Source organism: Thalassophryne amazonica, chromosome 3 (genome assembly GCF_902500255.1).
Source record: "Thalassophryne amazonica chromosome 3, fThaAma1.1, whole genome shotgun sequence".
Lineage (NCBI taxonomy): Eukaryota > Metazoa > Chordata > Actinopteri > Batrachoidiformes > Batrachoididae > Thalassophryne > Thalassophryne amazonica.
The window spans coordinates 79,354,270-79,376,614 of NC_047105.1; the positions used below are offsets into that span (position 1 = coordinate 79,354,270).

Sequence of the window (22,345 nt, forward strand, 5' to 3'; positions counted from 1 at the left end):
ACTCTGACTCTCTGTGATCGGTCTGTTAAAAAAAGTCTTTTTCTTTCTAAATCTTGATGTAATCTTTCTAAAAGTCTTCAGAAAGATTACATTTTGCTAATGGTCAGTCACTGAAGCCAAGGTCCTTTGCTTATCTGTTTGCTACTCCTCCCGGGTCCTTTTGCTGATTTCTACCAAACTTGGTATGTCAGTGAAGGCTGACCCCAAAATTTTCTTACACAATTAATTTTGCAAAGGTCAAGGAATTAGATTTTCAATCTGATTTCGTTCAAATGTGACATGCACGTAGGTGAGTTAACCCCAACCCTTACAAGAGCAGACCTGAGTGATGGACACATTGTGGATAAACACTGGCTTTTGATCACCCAATATCTTTGGGTCCAACATTTCCTATGTCTTCTTCAAACTCAGAACAAGATGACTAGTGTCACAACTTAGCACAAATCACTCTTATTTCAGAGTGGTAAGCTGACTGCTGTATCTCTTTGCATTAAGCCAAGGGGAGCTGTATTGTCAGGGTTGGTTTTTGCAAAGATTACACATGAAAGGCACCCGTACTAATTGACCTATGTTCTGAGAGGGCATTGTTGACCATGACTGGCTGAATGTGAATGATTAAGGAGGAGAACTACTATTGTAGAATTAAAAGGACTTATGTCTTTCAGTTTCTTAATGAAGATGTGAGGCCACAGCATGTTTAAGGTTGAACTAAAACAAGCAGTGAGTGTATGTTATGCCTGGTTCACACGGCAAGATAATTATGCTGATTTCAGACCCAGTCGTCCCCTTCTGACAATCTTCAGGATGCCCCGACTGTCGTGATGGTTTAAAGATAATCTTATCAGATATTCCTGCCGTATGTGGTATGTTAAGAGCGCTCTAGTCTGTTTGGAAGCTCAGACCTCAAATCGTGGATATTCAACATGTTGGATTGTCTTGGGCCGATATCCCAGTGTGTGAGGGTATTAATTAAACAGTCGGATTCCCCTGGTCCGCACCAGTTCTAAGTCAGCTGCTAGGCACCAGCCGAGGCGACCCGCCGGCCTGCTGAATGTGATGTGTAGCCAATCAGAAAGCGAGGTGACAGAAACAGGGAAATCCAAAAGCAAAACAGCTGTCACGACGCACCAGAAAGTTCAGTACTCGTGCTGTCCCACTCATTTAACCAACACCTTTTCTTTTTCTTTTTCTTTTCATTTTCTTTTTGTTTCTAGAACTAGTCCACATACTATTACCATTACTTCTTTCTCATCCACCTTGTTTTTTTACTCCAAAATCACATTTCATCTCGAGAGATTTAGCGAGGTTTCCCATCTGACCTGGGAATATTCGTGTGTGAAATCTGTTGGTGTGTGGTGTGTTGTCTTTACCTTGTGGCTGCACACAACACACTGTACAACCAAAACTGTTAGATCTGTGATTTTTTTTTTTTAGCTCCATATGTGTGGTCTCTCAGGTATTGAATACCTACCGACAATTTTAAAATCTTACTATGTGAACCGGGCATTAGCCTTAGGGTCCTCCAGATGTTTAATGGCCAGGTGTGTGAGACTTTGAATAGCATTCACTGTTCCTGCTTGGAAGAAAACTGAAAGGGATCTTAAAAACGGCATCTACCTCTTTCCTAAGCCATGACACTGTGATCCTCCAAACATTTCATGAAGATGGATATCAATGCCACAAACATAGAATTATGGTGCACCTGTGGACAGGGATTTTTCAGGGAGAGGTCTAGTCACTGGTAGCACAGTGGACTAGTGGTTAGCACTGTTGCCTCATGGAATCGATTCCCACCTGTTGCCTTTCTGTGTGGAGTTTTCATGTTCTTTCTGTGTTTGCGTGGGTTCCCTCCGGGTGCTCCAGCTTCCTCCCACATCCAAAGACAAGCAGATTAGGTGAATTGAAAACTATTAATTCTCCGTAGGTGTCCGTGCCGGTGTGAATGTGTTTGTTTGTCTATATGTGGCCCTGTGACGGACTGGTGTCTTGTCCAGGATGTGCCTCGCCTCATGCGTTATGACTGCTGGGATGGGCTCCAGCCCCCCGTGACGCTTAATTGGAGTAAGCGGTTGAAGATGAACGACTGAGTGAGGTATAGTCACAGATTTCTTCGAACCTGATTGGAATGTTATGCGAGTTCACAGATTTGTTCAATATGGAGAACCATGCTTGGGTCAGGTTCAGTGACAAAGGGGCTATTCACCTCACAATTCTCCACAACTTCCCACAAGGCACTGAAGCTGCTACTTACCACATTGCCATGTCTTTGCTGCAAGCAAGCAGGAGCAAGATCAGGACCTGCCACTGCCACTTGACTGAAGGACTATCCCAACAATTTGTAACCAGAAAAGTTTAATCCCACACTGGGAAAGGTCATAAATTCCGTTCCTTGGGTGGATAGACTGTAAAATCACCAGTGTTAAATTAACACTGACAGTGTACATATGGTCCCACTCTGATCCATTTCTCTCCTGTGTGTCATATTTCAGGTGTGGCCTACTTTGGCTCTCTGCTTCAAACAATGTTTTGCAATTCAAGAAAATATCAGCATTTTCATCAAGTTTTGTGAAAAGCAGGTAAGAAGTGTTTTGACTAATCAAAATACTACTTCAACTATGACTACTACTACTACTACTACTACTACTACTACTAATAATAATAATAATACCAATCTCTGACATCAGCCACCCTGACCACCCAATCTACAAACTCATGGAGCCGCCCCTGATTCAAAATTACACTGTGACATTTGAAGTTGTTTTTTACTTCAGATTTTATTCTTGGCAACACATTCTAGTTTTCAGAAAGTTTTGCAGAGACACTCTGATTAATCTTTCTGGAATTTTGTAAAGACATGGGATTTAGGGATATGTAACATTACGTGCAAGTCTTTTTGCACTCTGTTAACTGAGTCAACATTTTAAGAAATACTCTAACAAAAGTGACTTTTTGAGTCCAAAAGTTTAATAAATCATTAACGAACACTCCCAGCCCTTATCCTTTGTCTCGCTTCTTTAAATCTTCACTGTCTCTGAGCGTGCTGTCACCTATAACTCATTCATCACTTCACCTCTCTGCCTCTTCTGTGCATCATCTAATTCAGGCTCACTCTGCTCCAAGGCTCAGAATGTCAGATGGCATAAAACCCTGTTCCACAAAACCTAAACCCACCGACCTTTTAGGTTCAAAGCAAGGAGACACACTTCACATGATGCAATCGTTTTACATTGACTGTTTCAATTCTCAGCTGCATTTCAGCTGTTTTTGTTCGGTGAGAGATAACATTCAGGCAGTGTGTGCCTCGGAGTGTTTGCGGAGAGATGGAAGCTAAGGAAGCATCATCCCACCAGGGTTTGGATTCTTAAATATGCCTCACTGTCTTCTGTTAAATGTGATGCAATAGTGATGCAGGCTTGTCAGTGTGCATGTGTATCAGACAATGAGTGAGTGCTGATCTGAGTCTTTCAGGCTGTTTTTCAACCCGGTGCAAATTATAGGTTCTGTATTGATGAGAAAAGGAAACCCATCCCATCTCAGCCATGCCATCTCTTAGGGTGTGTGTAAGTACACATAAGTGTATTTCCACATGAGCATGTGTGCATGAGTGGCAGAGCTGCTATCTGTGCCATCACACGCAAATGTGCGTGTTAATAGAGAATGCCCCGTGCTGCCTCTGCCTTTGTTTGCCAAGGACATACATATGCATGAAGCATGTGTGTGCATGTGTGTGTGCGTATGTGTGTGTGCAGGTGTGCATGGGGGGTTACTAATTACTAGAATTCTATCATGAATATGTATGATTGCATCCTTTATTATGGCTTGAACAGATCACACAGACAGACGAGTGGTAAAGAGAAGGAGTGCGGGGGTAAGAGGGGAGACGCCTCTTTATATATATCAAAAAAAGACACTTTCTCTGCTGCTGTTGGCTTGAACCTCAGCACAAATACAGTGTGTTTGCTTTTCATTCGATTTTTCTAACTGTCTTAAAAATCAAACCAAACTTAAGAGAATTTGAGTTTATTCAGCATTATAGTAAAAATATACAGTTTGCTCTACATCACAGGATTACAGGTACCTTTGCAGGTACCTGTAAACAGGATCAGTGGTGCAGCACCAGCTTTTGACAGGCTAGGTAAGCGTGTTTTTTCAATCATATAAAAACACTCTTTGTCCTGTTTGTTCCAGAGTAATATATATAAGATGTCTGAAATTCGGTTTGCATTCATGAAGATCCACGCAGGTTAAACGTTGCAGAAGTGGAATATTTGGAATATTTGTTTTAGCAATTTTTCAGGGTCTCATGCATGCAGTCTCTTATAAATATTATAAAAGACTTACAAAATTTGCATTTTTGTCATATAATATTCATTTGCAATTGTTGTCATGTGGTTTCTCCATGTTGTTTAGACTGCAGCAGTGGTGGGCACAGTTCAGATAATCTGATAACCGATAATTATCGAAGATAATGTTTTCATTATCGGATTATCTTTTTAGATAACTTTAAAAACCATTATCAGACTAATTATCTTGCGCTAAATTTTTGTCCGATAATTTTTAGACCGATAACGTAGTACACAAAGCTGAACACCTACAAACATTTATAAAACTTTAAATCAGGTGAGCACCTACTGTTGTGAAAGTGTCGTGACACGGACCCACAACAGGGGGCGGTAATGAACGGACAATGGATAAGCCAAAAGTAATTTAATGTTGTGAATCGCACAACGACGTACAGACAATAACAATATGGTGGACTGTCAATCATACACCAGGTGACGTGTGGGCAGGCTCGACGATAGAAGACGCCTGGCGAGAGAAGAGCCGGATCCCCACACAGCTTCCACCACCAACGGAGCTGAAGAACACCGGAGCCGCCAAGCCCTGCGCCCCAGGTGGCCGCTGTCTTCAGCAGTCAGACCCGGTACTGCTGGCAGAAAACAGAGACAGTCCTGATGAGTGTGAGTTCGCACACTCAGTAATCCCACAGTCAGTGTTTAGTTAGGAGGGAGCACCTCCACTTCCAATCACACACTCGTGCAGCTCCTGTTTCACCACTTATCTGGTTTGGGGTGTGAGGCGAAGCCGTCGCAGATCACACCAAACGCCAATCCCACAGATAAGGACACACCAGGAAAACGGCTGCAAAGAAGTACAGATTATTACTCAATGTTTTGAGTCAGCAGAGAAAGTTACCTGAATGGTAGTTGATTTCTCAGCGAGGTGGTGGAGTTGCAGTCCGGCCTTTATGGTGATGGTGATGAGATGAGTGAGTGACAGCTGGTGCTGAGGCTCTGGCGCCCTCTCGTGCTTGAAGCCCGCACTCCAAGCAGGGCGCCATCTGGTGGTGGTGGGCCAGCAGTACCTCCTCTTCAGCGGCCCACACAACACCTACCTGTTAAATGTTTCGTAGCAGATGTGTAGATCTACCCTCTGCAAACAGAAGAGCGCTGCTTCTACAAGAAACTGCTCTATCCTCTACAGGCAAAGAAGAACTAGTCACACACAAAAAAAAAAAAACTCGTGAGCAATATCACCCAAGTCATCCAGAGGCATACATTTTTAACTTATGGTTCAAATCTAATTTCGGACAAGTTATTTAAATTAACGTCACGTCTGAAGTTTTATAAAGTGAACATATCAGATATATGTTTTAGTTTTAAAGTAATGCGCTAATTTTTAAGGTTTTAGTGTGGCCATGCTGTGCCCAGTGCATTATGGGTATGATAGGGTAATCTCAGTACGTTCACGACATGAGAAATGCATTTTAGACACTCTGGTCAGGCTCCACAGACAACAGCATTAAACTCTAGTGCCTAAAACTCTTGTGAATATATTCTCTGGGTTTATAGACATTATTGTGTCTGCGTTTATTAAATTCCACGCATCTTAAATGTAGCAGACACAGATTATTTGGAATTTTGTTTTGGCAAGTTTTCAAGGTCTCTACTGCCATCTACTGGACAATAGTGTTCATGGCAGTATTGGCCCTGAAGCTGGGCTGATATTTTCAATCACTGTACTTGGTTACAGCTCAAACTGTACGACAGAACCGCACGGTGTAAAAGTTCAGAGCGCACGATTTATGTTCTCACACACATTGTACGAGGTCTGTTACAAAAGTATCGGACCTTTTTCATTTTTTGCAAAAACTATATGGATTTGAATCACGTGTGATTGCATCAGCTAAGCTTGAACCTTCGTGCGCATGCGTGAGTTTTTTCACGCCTGTCTGTTGCGTCATTCGCCTGTGAGCAGGCTTTGTGTGAGCAGTGGTCCACCCCTCTCGTCAGATTTTTATTGCGAATAAATGTCTGAACGATTTGGAGCTTTGCTGCATCAATTTTTTCCAGAAACTGTGAGAGACCTCCAGGTGGACACCATTCGGAAAATTCAGATGGCTTTCAGGGACAATTTCATGGGGATTACACAGATTAAGGAGTGCTCCAGCCGGTTTAAAGACTGCCCACAGCATCTGAGAGCGCGGCGCACTCCGAGCGCCGATCGACAGGCTGACACCCCGCTGAAACAACCAGATAATTTCCAACGTGAAGGCTTTGTTGATCCGGGACGTCGTCTGACTTCCACAAAAAAGGCATAAGGCGTGGACATCAGCACTTTTTCGGCACATTCCACTGTTACAGGAGTTTTTGTCATGGAAAGAGAAGTGGAGGGATGCATCACCGTGCTGCTCATGACGCGGGACAAAACCACCTCCATGTTGGTCTCACAGGACGGCTTTGAGATGGATTTCAGACAGCTGTTGGTGGCTTTTTAGTCGTGTGACTATCCGAGAAATTGTGCATGAGCTGGACATGCACCAACATGTCCTGTGAGGCTTCATCACGGCGTTGCTTTGCGCCATACGGCTCCACCGCGACACGCGGAATTCCTCCGCTCCTCTTTCCATGACAAAAACTCCTGTAACAGTGGAATGTGCTGTTCATTTCTAAACTGGACGCTGTGTTTTATCCGGGACGTCCTCTGACTAGCACAGGAATTGCGGAAGACGTGGACATGAGCACTTTTTCGGCACATTGAGACAGACATGCGGAGGAATTCCGCGCGTCGCGACGGAGCTGCATGGCGCAAAGCAACGCCGTGATGAAGCCTCACAGGACATGTTGGGGCATGTCCAGCTCATGCACAATTTCTCGGAATGCCTGATTTACAAATAAAAGCACATTCATCTGTAAACACCAACACACGACACACCTCACATTAACGTGTTGGCTTACATAATGAATGACTCAACCAATGAGTGTTAGCGGAGGCACATTTTACCCAGAATCCTTTGTGATCTGTCTGTGTTTGTTACAAAACTTCAGAATTAGTGCATTATTCAACATTAAAAGATATATGTTATATTTTAACTTTGTACAAATGACAGAATTGACATTAATGGAGTTATCCTATCAGTATTCATTTTATTTATACACCAAACCATAACTCAGCATTGCTTTATTTTCCAAGACCTCCGCCTGACGACAGCATTGTGATTGAGTCGAGAGTTGAGCTTTGTGGCTCCTCTCAGCTTGTTTCTGTGCTGGAAGCCATGTAATAAACAGGAGCTTCCAGCAGGGAGGAAGATGTTCAAAGATAGAAATGCTGACTCATTGTTTGGGTCTGTTGTTGCTTTTGATGCTACCAGAAGTGATCATGGTGTTAAAACTCAAAATCAGCTGGTTAGTAGTTGCAAGTGTACCAGAGACAATACTGGAATTTATTGATTATCTGTAACTTCTGATACGTTTTTGGGTGGTTTATCAGTTTATTTTTTCAGTTATCTGATTATCTGTTATCGAAGTTAATTTTTTGCACCACTGGACTGCAGTGACTCTCTGGCATGCAAGGGATTATGGGATATCTCAATAGGGCAAATGGCACTGAAGCATGGACTACGAGGGCTGTCAATAAAGTATAGGTCCTTTTTATTTTTTTCAAAAACTATATGGATTTCATTCATATGTTTTTACGTCAGACATGCTTGAACCCTCGTGCGCATGCGTGAGTTTTTCCACGCCTGTCTGTGACGTCATTCGCCTGTGAGCACTCCTTGTGGGAGGAGTCGTCCAGCCCCTCGTCGGAATTCCTTTGTCTGAGAAGTTGCTGAGAGACTGGCGCTTTGTTTGATCAAACTTTTCTAAACCTGTGAGACACATCGAAGTGGACACGGTTCGAAAAATTAAGCTGGTTTTCAGTGAAAATTTTAACGGCTGATGAGAGATTTTGAGGTGATACTGTCACTTTAAGGACTTCCCACGGTGCGAGACGTCGCGCAGCGCTCTCAGGCACCGTCGTCAGCCTGTTTCAAGCTGAAAACCTCCACATTTGAGGTTCTATTGATCCAGGACGTCGTGAGAGAACAGAGAAGTTTCAGAAGAAGTCGGTTTCAGCATTTTATCCGGATATTCCACTGTTAAAGGAGATTTTTTTAATGAAAGACGTGCGGACGGGTCCGCGCGTCGGGACGCAGCCGACGCGATGCGGCGCCACAGGAAAAACACCTCCGTGTTGATAACCATTTGTAAAATCCAGGCGGCTTTTGATGGCTTTCAGTGGAGTGAGTATATGAGAAATTGTTTAAAAGCAGGACATGTTCCAACTTGTCCTTAAGGCTTCCAACAGAGGTGTTTTTCCTGTGGCGGAGCGTCGCGGCGGCTGCGAGCCGACGCTGCAATCCGGCCGCACATCTTTCATTAAAAAAATCTCCTTTAACAGTGGAATATCAAGATAAAATGCTGAAACCGACTTCTTCTGAAACTTCTCTGTTCTCTCACGACGTCCTGGATCAATAGAGCCTGAAATGTGGAGGTTTTCAGCTTGAAACATGCCGACGACGGCGCCTGAGAGCACTGCACGACGTCTCGCACCGTGGGAAGTCCTTAAAGCAACAGTATCACCTCAAAATCTCTCATCAGCCGTTAAAATTTTCACTGAAAACCAGCTTAATTTTTCGAACCGTGTCCACTTCGATGTGTCTCACAGGTTTAGAAAAAATTTTGATCAAACAAAGCGCCAGTCTCTCAGCAACTTCTCAGACAAAGGAATTCCGACGAGGGGCTGGATGACTCCTCCCACAGGCTCACAGGCGAATGACGTCATCGACAGGCGTGGAAAAACTCACGCATGCGCACGAGGGTTCAAGAATGTCTGACATAAAAACATATGAATGAAATCCATATAGTTTTTGAAAAAAATAAAAAGGACCTATACTTTATTGACAGACCTCGTATATGTACTGATATAAAGTGAAACAATTGTAGAAATTTCATTAAAGATACTTATGCTCAGTCGCAAGCCGTGACAATGCCAGGTTCTTAACTAATGCTCTCTCTGTCGAGGTCCTAAACAGCTTCTCTTTAGTCAGCTAAGGGCCCTTCCCACTGGCGTTTAGGAGGATTTGCATATGGATTGCGGAACAAAATGGGCCCATATTCGCCAAACATCCGCAATATCCGTGTAACATGCCTGTATGAGTCGGCCGTTATCTGAACATGCCCGTGATCATCCGCAGAGGCACGCATATCCACAACCTGGATTTTTGAGCTGTTCAAAAATCTGAATGTGAATGACATCCGCCTTACATACTCCATATATACATTCACACATATATTCATACACAATACATACTCACTCTATGTGCTTTATATCTGCCGTTAACCACTGATATCTTCAACTGACAGGGATTTGCGGCTTGGCTTCGTACTGGGACAGTGTGTAAAACAGATATATATATATATTGCGTGCCCATCATGTCCACATCACAAACTAAAATATGTTATAGCGAATGCATACAAATTGGCCACAAATAAAGAGTTTTTATTACAGCTGCTTTGCAGCTGATTTGCGGACAATCTCTGAATGCATAACAAACACGTCACGTAAACCCAAAGTACTATATATGTGGCAGAAAGCGACATACCTGCCAGTCAGTGCCGGTCCGGCTGTGTAAATCCATAAAGACGTAATAGCTGCTGTAATCCAGGAAGAGGTGCTGTTTTAGCCACAACTCACGCTGGTGTGTTTTCTGTGACACTCTCAAAAAAAAAAAAAAAAAAAAAAACACCGTCTCACACCCCTCCCGCTCCCCAAACTCATGAACAGTTCACCCTTGCATGACAACACTCTGTGATCAACTTGTCCAAGTCCAGCAAAAAAAAAAGCCAGAGGCTGTATTGTTGGTGTGAATAGTGATGCTGAAAGGAGCGAGTGCGCTTCTTTTATGACCGCAATGCAGATGCCGTGCACGCGCAACACGTGCGCGATGCATTCATAATAAACCCGTAATACTGCTGTGATAAACTCCGTAATTCATACTGGGACATTTGTTATTTTTGGCCATTTTTGTTGCAGACGACAATGAACGCCCGCAATTTGTATACTCAGTTCATGCGCAATTAATCCTCTCCCCAGTGGGACAGGGCCCTAAGCATGTAATTTTCTAATGGTGTCAAGACCTTGGAAACCAACAGAAAGGATGCTGAGGTTGGGCGACACAATAGATGATGCCGAGGTTGGGTGACATGCTAGATGAAAGGCTAGTGTGTACCAATCTGGGACAGCCCACTGAATGGGTGAATGGATGAACTTCATGAAGACCACCATGCTTCTGTCAAGTGACAGTAAGTAGTAAAAGCTAAGTAAAACTGTGGTGGACAAAATGATACAGGAGTCTACATGACCCAAAGGCACCTATTGTGCAAAACGCACACGGTGGTACACAACTAAACACAAATGCATTGTTTTCTTATTTTCAAATGAACTTACACTCATCTGCAGACCCTTTGCCATGTTGGTCTAAAAATGAAGTGTAGTCAAGTATAAAGGTGGCACTCCCATCATCCATCAAAAGAAAGCATTTCCACTTTAATCCACTTAGTAGCAGGTCAAACATCTTGTTTGTGGAATTATCAGATGTTCCTCACATAAATAGGCTCATCACACATGTACACACTACACACAGCAAATAATATATAATACAATTGAAGCACTGTGCAGTGGCACAAAGCTTGCTCTATGATAGTGAAGTGCCAAATTTTGAGTCCACAGTGAAACAGGAAATGTCAAACACTTCCTGGATTGACAGACAAGATCCCGTGGAATCTTGCAGGAACTCAGTGGCAAGTTCATACTGAAACAGGAAGTGCCAAATTTCGAGTCCACAGTGAAACAGCAAAAGTCAAAAGATGAACACTTCCTGGCATGGGTGGAGCTAGAGCGGAGGCCAGGGTTGAACTGGACTCCCCTGAAATCTGATTGGACACAGATGATTGACATGTCACGGCACCACACATCTGGTTGAAAAGAGCTGCATTTTGAAATTAGAGAGTCACATTCACTGCTAGGCAACTCATGTCCAGTAGTTGGTGCTGTGTACCACAAAAAAAGTTCTAATTCACCTTAGGAGAAGAAGAAAACATGTTTGCCTCAGATTTGAACTGAACACGTCATTTGAACTGTGGACTAATAATGACACCAAAGTTATATTGGTGTGTAAACGACCATATTTTATGCCAGAAATGAGGTCCAGATTGTTAAAATCGGCATTTCTCCTATAATTCAGGTTGCCTTATATATAGGGTTTGTCTCTTAAATGAACAGGCAGCTGTTGATTCAATGACCTCTTAATTTTGCTGTCTGAATGACTTAAATAACCTCTTAATTTTGCTCTCTGAGTGACACCAGGATGATGCATTTCACTTAAAAATACACATGCCACGGAGTGTTTCTCAAATGTACTCAAGTATTGGAGCACTTGGCATTTCACACATTTGTATTTGTTTATGCCATTTCAAATACAAATAAATAAATAAATCTAAAGTTATGTTCCTTAAACTCAAACTGAAAGCAAATGTCAACAACGACATAAATTAATTAAAAATATAAAATCCAGCATCCTGATGAAGTGGTGTAGAGGAGGATTTTCTTAAAAAGAAGACCTGAACATTCAGCTACAATTTGCCAGAAAGTACATCTGAGATGCAAACCTAGATTTGATGTTTTGGTGACAGAAACTTTTGTATTTCTTCATAGTTGATGTAAATAAAGTCCAAGACATATTCAGTGACTTGGAAATGTTTGTTTCCATCCCCTGACTTGTCTGAAGAAAACGGGCAATAAAACTGATTATTATTTACAGGTATTATCAAGTTTTAGAGGTTTGCTTTCAGGTTGAGTTTGAGCAAGATAATTCTACAAATTTTTATTCTTTATATTTTTAGTATTTCTTGTATTTGAAATGGCATAAACAAATTAAAATGTGTGAAATTCTACGTGTTCCAATATTTTTGGAGGGCACAGTATCCTAACCTTACGATGACTGCAAAATGAATGTGGTATTATTACCATTTTGTCTAAGAATGTTTAATTTTCACTGTTGCTTCACTTTGTGTGAAATCATAGTAATATCGTATATCATACTGATATGAAAATAGAGATACGATAATTTGGCCATATTGTACAGCCGTACTGTCAACTAGCTGAAAACTTTGAATATTAGTTTACATCTTCATTAAAGAAAATGCTTAAAGTGGCAGGGAGTTAAGAGGGCTGTAATTTGGGGGTCTGTGGGGTGGACCCCCCCCCCCAGAAGCTGTAACTATTAGTATTGATTTGGATGCAGCCACATCAGATTAAATTGTCAGCTTGTGATGAACCAGTTTCACTTTAAGCACTGCAGGGGCTGCTGGGTAAATTCTAAGATCACAAACACAAAGAACACACGAAAAATGAATAAATAAAAAAATAAAACCCCAAACACTGTCATCATCTTTCAAAAGCAGTAACACACAGTATTAGAAGTCACAGTTTATCTTGGTATTAGATACACCGTCATTTACAAGCTAAAAGCTGCTGCTTTTATCGTATGCTTTGAACCCTGCGGCTTAAACAACCGAAATACATCCATTAATGCATTGATTGGCAAAGTAAAATACATGTAGTGAATATAAATTCTTACCTGTTAGTTTCAGTGGGATTCATCTGAATAAATAATCCACGTTTTAAATTCAAAACAATGTCTAAACGTGAAGAAAAGTCCCTCCCTCTGTACACACAGGTATGCCATGAGAGCTCCTCTCCCCCACCGAGTCTTGGCAATTAAATTACAGCCACAAAGAAATAAAATAATGTTAAAATTAGTCTGTTTTGTTTTTGTGTCAAGTGGACAAGTCACTGTAATGTGTGAAGTGAACCTAAACTACACTACCCACAATGCTCCCTGCGTCGACCAGCCAAACACGTTTTGCACTTAATGATGACGTCATCAGCAAGCTACAGGCAGCCAGTCTGCTCTGCGGCTAGAAACACACAACAAACGGACTAAAATGTTTGATTTTAGGGTTAGAAATGTTTTTGACCATTAAACTTTACCAGCAAAGAAAATGTTATCGGACTGAAAGTTATCGGAACTAAATTTATCGTAAGATAATTGGTCCGATGATGGTTTTAAAACTTATCTGAAAAGCTAATTCGATAGCAAAAACATTAGCTTGGATAATTATCTGCTATCGGATTATCTGAACTGTGCCCATCACTGCATATTAGAAATATGAAACTGAAGCAACACACACACAGAAAAAGTAAATAACCAATTCAAATAACTATGCCTGTCAAAATAATGAGTTAATTTAGAATAACTAAGTACAGTTAATTTTTTAAATCTCAATTAATTACACTTTGATGTTTTTGATCTGTTTGATCCTTTTCGTTCCTTACTTGGTCTGTAAATAAACAGTGTTTTTTATAGTGACAAGTGGTTTGGATGTCAGTGCCTTTCTGCATGGTTTAAACAACAGAACCAGACCACAAGTTTTTTTTAATTAGCGCCAAGGAAAAGGAAAAGTGACCCTATCAGTACATCTACAGCGCAATGATCTTTATGTTGTTCTCTGATGTGAGGAATAAAAGCTGCTCAGCAACACATGTAGGTAAAATATTGTTCATTGCTTTTCATATCAAAGTAAGTTGCTTTAATTACTTTCATTATTATATCTCACATGTGAGAGCTTTGTGCGTTTACCTAACTTTTATGCACAAAACACTGATTTGACTTTAACAATCAATAAGTAACAGCCACACGGAACTCATACATGCTTCAGTCTAAAACCACATGATTCATCACGTTTTCATCCAGGTGTTAATGTTCAATGGACAGATTTAAAATTAAATAGCCTTGGATCCAATAAGATAATTATTAAAGGGGTCATACTGTACAAAAAGTAATATTTTTGTACCGTTTTTGTGACCGTTAACTAGAATAAACGGGATTGGGAAATGGGTGGATGGATGATTAATTTCATGATGTACCGACAATAGTTGCATTAATAAACAACTGGATGAATCCAACCCTTTGCACACTGCTCCCTGCTTTGTGATGAGTAAATTTGCTCAATAAGATCATGTCAAAGACTTGGATCTGCTCCAAATGGATTTGCATTCTGTGATTTAGACAGTGATCTATAGATATACTAGCACTGTTGTGCTCAACAAAAAATCAGATACCCACTCAGGGCATTCTATAGTGTGCAGTCTGTTTTAATAATGGCATTTCAGAATGTGAAATCTGAAAAAATTTGAACATTCAAAAAAAGCTGCCACATTGTAACACATCGTGATCCACAAATTTTTACCTTGTGAACATTATACTACCAAAATTGAAATTTATATGCATTTCATAACATTTATAAGAGACTGTATGCATGAGACCCCTGAACACTTGCTAAAACAAATATTCCAAATGTTCCATGTCTGCTATCTTCAACCCATGTGAAACTTCATAAACCCAACCTGAATTTCTGACATCTTATGTATATTACTCTGGAACAAACAGCACAAACAGTGTTCTAAAGGACAAGAAGCAGGGAGTGAAGACAGCATTTTTAGGCACAATAGACAAAGAGTTTTACCTTGTGATGTTGATGTTATTGTCCGTGTACTGTACAACGGTTAAATTGCAATGTTATCTGAGCCTCTTGTAGCAGTTCACCATGTTGTTGACTTCTCACTGTGCTGTCACCTCTCTGAGATTTTGCAAGAATTGAAAACTTTTTTCAGTTTTTTAACTGTTTCGTGTTTATATATATATATATATATATATATATATATATATATATATATATATATATATATATATATATATATTTTTTTTTTTTTTTTTTTTTTTTTTTCAGAAATATATTTATTGACTGTCCCACATCAGGAAATTTCAACATTTGCTGTGCAGAGAATCTTGTAATTACAGATGCACTTCAAAATCTTCCAGTGATGCAGCTGAACATCAAAACTTGAAGTCCAGAAGGAAGAAGATCTCTGCTATTCAAAATCTGAGTAAAGTGTCTCCAAAATATCCACCAAGAGATCGAAGCTGCAGAAGAGACCTTCATCTGGTTAAACACTCACACTTGCTGCTGCTGCAAAGGCTTTTTAAACAGCAACTATTTTATTCTTTGAAAAAGCTATTTCCTTTTATATTTTAACATTAAGTGAATGAATCATTAAACATTTCCATGAAACCAGTTCAGTCAAAAAGACTGCAGCCGGTGTGATTGAACCGATGTGATTCTTCTACCCATGCAAGTGCACAGGTAGAAGAACCACACATTTTGAGGCAAAATCCATAGAACACCGCCATCTACTGGATGGCATTGTGAATAGCACCCAAATATCACACAGTCGCTATTTGTTGCCCTGAATCATGCTTAACAAACAGAATTTTCAGTTTTGCAAATGACTTTTTTTGCAAAAACCAACACACAAGTTACAGTAACGTGTTTTTTTTTTTTTTTTTTTTTACAAATAAATAAAACTGTTGTGTGGGCCGCTGAAGAGGAGGTACTGCTGGCCCACCACCACCAGAGGGCGCCCTGCTTGGAGTGCGGGCTCCAAGCACGAGAGGGCGCCAGACCTAGAAGAAGTGACAGCTGTCATTCATCCCCTGCCCCAGCTGTCACTCGTTCATCATCATCACCACCATAAAAGCCGGACTGCAACTCCACCTCCTCGCCGAGAAATCGACTACCATTCCTGAGGTAATCCGTCTCTGCAGTATTTGGATTAATCCACGTTTTGATCTCTGTTTGCAGCCGTTTATTCCTGTGGGACAGTTTTGTTGGAGTGGCGTGTTGTGGGAACCGCGACGTCTTCGCCTCCCACTCCCTCCAGATAAGTGACTGACAGGAGCTGCTTGAGTGTATGATTGGAGGTGGAGGTGCTCCCTCCCATCAGTGTTGGACTGTGTATTACTGAGTGTGCGGACTCACACTCACACATCCTGTTTTTGCTTTCTGCCAGCAGTACCAGGGTCGACAGCCGGGAACAGAGGCCACCTGGGGACTCGGGACTTGGCGGCTCCGGTGTTCTTCAGACCGTTGGTGGTGGAAGCCGTGTGGAGTACGGCTTCTCTCTCGTCGGGGGGGGTCTCCTATCTTCGAGCCTGCCACACGTCACCTGGTGCTAATTGACTGTGCATATTTTCTGTGTCTTTTCGTTGTGTAGCGTCACAACATTAAATTGTTACCTTTTGGTTTAGTCATTGTCCGTTCATTTGCGCCCCCTGTTGTGGGTCCGTGCTACGACACCTTCACAACAGGATTTCTCGGCCATCGTCATGGACTCTGAGGGGCGTCAACCCGAGCTTGAACGGCCAATGGAAGAACCAGGAGCGCAGGCGTCAGCAGGAGGCGTGTTGAGTGAGCTGCAGCAGATCTTAACCGCCTTCACGGCTCGGTTAGACTTAGTGGCCGAGCAGAATGTCCTCCTTAATCGGAGGGTGGAGGCTCTCACCGCCACGGTGGAAGCGCACGAGCAGGGCGCTGCTGCAGCCGCTCCTCTGGCTGGTCCTGGGCCTGTATCAGACCTTCCACTGGTCGTTCAACGAACCCCCCCACCGTCCCCTGAAGCATACATAAGCCCTCCGGAACCGTACGGGGGCTGTGTCGAGACGTGCGCGGACTTCCTCATGCAGTGTTCGCTTGTCTTTTCACAGCGCCCTGTCATGTATTCATCAGACGCTAGCCGGGTGGCTTATGTGATCAATTTGCTTTGAGGAGAGGCACGCGCATGGGCTACGGCGCTTTGGGAGCAGAATTCACGGCTCCTAACGTCTTATACTGGGTTTGTACGGGAGTTCAAACAAGTGTTTGATCATCCCAACAGAGGCGAGACCGCTTCGAACGTGCTGCTGTCGATGAGACAGGGGCGCCGTAGCGCAGCCGAGTATGCAGTCGACTTCCGCATCGCGGCAGCGAGGTCCGGCTGGAATAACGTTGCGCTCCACGCCGCCTTTGTAAATGGACTGTCACCGGTCCTTAAGGAGCACCTACTGGCTAAGGAGGAACCGCGGGATTTTGACGGGCTTATTGATTTAGTTATACGCTTAGACAACCGCTTAAACGAGCATCGTCGGGAGCAGGCCGGGTGGCGTGACCGGGCCGGGTGGCACAAGCACGTGTGAGCACATGCAGAGGGACTGCCCTAAACGGTCAAACTACAATGCCCGTCCTTAGAAACTGGGCTAAGGGTGGGCCATAATACACACGCGGGAAAACCCCGCAAATCTGCACGAATCCCAGTAACAATCCTGAATGGGGATTTAACCCTTCATGCCCCAGCACTATTAGACACAGGGTCGGAAGGGAATCTGCTGGACAGCAGATGGGCAAAGGAAGTAGGGCTCCCCCTGGTGGCTCTGCCGGCACCATTGCAGGTGCGAGCACTAGACGGCACCCTGCTTCCATTAATAACACATCAGACTCAACCAATGACTTTGGTTGTGTCTGGGAATCACAGGGAGGAGATAGTGTTCCACGTCACACCATCTACTTCCCGAGTGATTTTGGGCTTTCCATGGATGGTGAAGCACAATCCCCGGATTGATTGGCCGTCTGGGGTTGTGACGCAGTGGAGCGAAACCTGCCCCCGGGAGTGCCTAGGATCCTCGATTCCTCCCGGCACTACGGCTAATGAGGAGGTCAAAGTCCCCCCCAATCTATCGGCGGTGCCAAAAGAGTACCATGACCTTGCTGACGTTTTCAGCAAAGATCTGGCGCTCACTCTTCCCCCGCACCGACCGTATGATTGTGCCATCGATTTGGTCCCGGGCACTGAGTACCCGTCCAGCAGGCTGTACAACCTCTCACGTCCGGAACGCGAATCAATGGAGACCTACATCCGGGACTCCTTAGCTGCCGGGCTGATCCGAAACTCCACCTCCCCGATGGGTGCTGGTTTCTTTTTTGTGGGCAAGAAAGACGGCGGACTCCGTCCATGCATTGATTGCAGAAGGCTGAACGAGATCACGGTTCGCAACCGATACCCGTTGCCCCTGTTGGATTCTGTGTTTACGCCCCTGCATGGAGCCCAAATTTTCACTAAATTGGATCTTAGAAACGCGTACCACCTGGTTCGGATCCGGGAGGGAGACGAATGGAAGACGGCGTTTAACACCCCGTTAGGTCACTTTGAGTACCTGGTCATGCCGTTCGGCCTCACCAACGCCCCCGCGACGTTCCAAGCTTTGATAAACGACGTCTTGCGGGACTTCCTGCATCGGTTCGTCTTTATATATCTGGACGATATACTCATCTTCTCCCCGGACCCTGAGACCCATGTCCAGCATGTACGTCAGGTCCTACAGCGGTTGTTGGAGAATCGGCTGTTTGTGAAGGGCGAGAAGTGCGAGTTCCACCGCACTTCTTTGTCCTTCTTGGGGTTCATAATCTCCTCCAACTCCGTCGCCCCTGATCCGGCCAAGGTTGCGGCGGTGAGAGATTGGCCCCAACCGATAAGCAGTAGGAAACTACAGCAGTTCCTCGGCTTTGCAAATTTCTATAGGATGTTCATCAAAGGTTACAGTCAGGTAGTTAGCCCCCTGACTGCCCTGACCTCCACCAAAGTCCCCTTCACCTGGTCGGATCTGTGCGAAGCCGCGTTCCAGGAGTTGAAACGCCGGTTCTCGACTGCACCAGTTCTGGTGCAGCCTGATCCTGATCGCCAGTACGTAGTTGAAGTGGACACCTCTGACTCAGGGATAGGAGCCGTGCTGTCCCAGAGCGTGGAGGCTGATAAGGTTCTCCATCCTTGTGCCTTTTATTCCCGCAGGTTGACCCCAGCTGAACGGAACTATGACGTCGGCAATCGGGAACTCCTCGCAGTGAAGGAGGCTCTTGAAGAGTGGAGACACCTGCTGGAGGGGGCGTCGTTGCCCTTCACGGTTTTCACGGACCATCGGAACCTGGAGTACATCCGGATCGCCAAGCGGCTGAACCCCAGGCAAGCCACTGGTCTCTGTTCTTCGGGCGCTTTGACTTCCAGATCACGTACCGCCCCGGGACCAAGAACCAAAAACCAGATGCATTGTCCCGGGTGCATGAAGAAGAAGCCAAAGCGGAGTTGTCGAACCCCACGAGACCATCATCCCCGAGTCCACTGTCGTGCCAACCCTCACCTGGGACGTGGAGAAGACCGTCCGGGAGGCCCTGACAAGAAGCCCGGACCCGGGGACCGGCCCCAAGAACAGACTATACGTCCCACCAGAGGCAAGAGCTGCCGTCTTGGACTTCTGTCACGGGTCCAAGCTGTCCTGTCATCCCGGAGTACGCAGGACCGTGGCAGTAGTCCAGCAGCGCTTCTGGTGGGCGTCCCTGGAAACCGACGTCCGGGACTACGTCCAGGCCTGTACCATCTGCGCCAGGGGTAAGGCGGACCACCGGAGGACGACGGGACTCCTCCATCCCCTGCCAGTGCCTCATCGCCCCTGGTCTCACATCGGCCTGGACTTCGTCACGGGCCTCCCGCCGTCCCAGGGCAACACCGTGATTCTCACGATAGTGGACCGGTTCTCCAAGGCGGCCCACTTCGTGGCCCTCCCGAAGCTCCCGACGGCCCAGGAGACAGCAGACCTCCTGGTCCACCACGTCATGCGGCTGCATGGGATACCATCGGACGTCGTCTCGGATCGGGGCCCCCAGTTCTCTTCACAGGTGTGGAAGAGTTTCTGTAAGGAGCTGGGGGCCACTGTAAGTCTCTTGTTCGGGTACCACCCCCAGACCAACGGCCAGGCAGAGCGGGCTAATCAGGAGTTAGAGCAAGCCCTCCGATGTGTCACCTCTGCGCATCCGGCGGCCTGGAGTCACCATCTGGCCTGGATCGAGTATGCCCACAACAGCCAAGTTTCGTCTGCTACCGGCCTCTCCCCTTTTGAGGCATGTTTGGGGTACCAGCCCCCGTTGGTGGAGGGAGAGGTTGGTGTGCCCTCGGTCCAGGCCCACCTCAGGAGGTGCCGCCGGGTGTGGCGGGCCGCCCGCTCTGCATTGGTAAAGGCCCGGACGAGGGCTAAGGCCCATGCGGACCACCGGCGTTCCCCGGCCCCCACATACCAGCCTGGGCAGGAGGTGTGGCTTTCGACCAAGGACATCCCTCTGTCTGTCGCCTCCCCTAAATTGAAAGACAGATTCATCGGACCATTTAAGATCCTCAAGATCATCAACCCAGCCGCAGTGAAGCTTCGACTCCCGGCTTCACTGCGGATTCACCCCGTCTTTCATGTTTCCCGTCTCAAGCCACACCACACCTCGCCCCTCTGTACTCCGGGACCACCGCCGCCTCCTGCCCGGCTCATCGACGGGGAGCCTGCTTGGACAGTCCGCAGGCTCCTGGATGTCCGTCGTAAGGGCCGGGGTTTCCAATATCTGGTGGACTGGGAGGGGTATGGACCTGAGGAACGCTCCTGGGTGAAGAGGAGCTTTATCCTGGACCCGGCCCTCCTGGCCGATTTCTACGCAAGACATCCGGACAAGCCTGGTCGGACGCCAGGAGGCGCCCGTTGAGGGGGGGGTCCTGTTGTGTGGGCCGCTGAAGAGGAGGTACTGCTGGCCCACCACCACCAGAGGGCGCCCTGCTTGGAGTGCGGGCTCCAAGCACGAGAGGGCGCCAGACCTAGAAGAAGTGACAGCTGTCATTCATCCCCTGCCCCAGCTGTCACTCGTTCATTATCATCATCACCATAAAAGCCGGACTGCAACTCCACCTCCTCGCCGAGAAATCGACTACCATTCCTGAGGTAATCCGTCTCTGCAGTATTTGGATTAATCCACGTTTTGATCTCTGTTTGCAGCCGTTTATTCCTGTGGCGTGTTGTGGGAACCGCGACGTCTTCGCCTCCCACTCCCTCCAGATAAGTGACTGACAGGAGCTGCTTGAGTGTATGATTGGAGGTGGAGGTGCTCCCTCCCATCAGTGTTGGACTGTGTATTACTGAGTGTGCGGACTCACACTCACCCATCCTGTTTTTGCTTTCTGCCAGCAGTACCAGGGTTGACAGCCGGGAACAGAGGCCACCTGGGGACTCGGGACTTGGCGGCTCCGGTGTTCTTCAGACCGTTGGTGGTGGAAGCCGTGTGGAGTACGGCTTCTCTCTCGTCGGGGGGGTCTCCTATCTTCGAGCCTGCCACACGTCACCTGGTGCTAATTGACTGTGCATATTTTCTGTGTCTTTTCGTTGTGTAGCGTCACAACGTTAAATTGTTACCTTTTGGTTTAGTCATTGTCCGTTCATTTGCGCCCCCTGTTGTAGGTCCGTGCTACGACACCTTCACAACAAAAACAACCAACCAGTGATGAGGAGGCTCATTTTTCCATAATGCCCTTTGGCATCTGTGAGTGTTAATGCTCAAACCTTCAGAATTAGTGCATTACTTTAAAACTAAAAGATATGTGTGATGTTTTCACTTTGTAAAAATGATAGAGTTGACATTAATATCAATAAACTGTCCAGAATTAGTTTGTTTTTTAAATCAAACCATAAGTCAAAACTGCTTTGCTTTTGATGCCTTCTACCACATGTCTGGGGCATTGTATGTTGACTCTTTCTTGCAGCAGGGGGCAGGGCACACAAAGACAGAAGCACTGACTTGTTGTTTGTGTTGAGTTTGTGATCGCCTTTGATTCTACTCAGAAGAGTTGGAGGTGCTTAAACTCAAAACTGGCTTGTAAGTTGCTGACAGTGTACTGGAGTCAATATTAAAAGTTAGGTGTTAGCTATAGCTTCCGCTAAATTTTTTAGCAGATTAGCAGTTATCAAAGCTAACTTTTTGGTTTGCTGTGTCCACCACTGCAGACACATGTTTCTGGTGAGGTCACAGGTCCTCTCTATGTCTATTTTTGTGACCTCCGGTTGTTTCATCCTAATATCATTGGCACCGACATGAGTAACTATGTGGTTATATCTAGTGTTGTGTTCCTTTGGCTGACTGTTCTTGTGCAATGTCAGCACCCTAAGGTGAGAGGCAATGTCAGGTGCTCTGGCCCCAGGAATACACTTAACATCAGTTGGTCTGTAATCTAA

The 22,345-nt window shown here is 45.0% G+C and overlaps 1 long non-coding RNA gene across 1 annotated transcript; it reads left to right on the forward strand.

The window, feature by feature from the left end:
• The first annotated feature begins 367 nt into the window (after positions 1–367).
• LOC117507955 lies at positions 368–22,335 on the forward strand. The gene is made up of 4 exons (XR_004559902.1): positions 368–378; positions 6,796–6,800; positions 13,841–13,845; positions 22,210–22,335. It is a non-coding gene; the product is annotated as an uncharacterized LOC117507955 (long non-coding RNA).
• Positions 22,336–22,345: the final 10 nt, after the last annotated feature.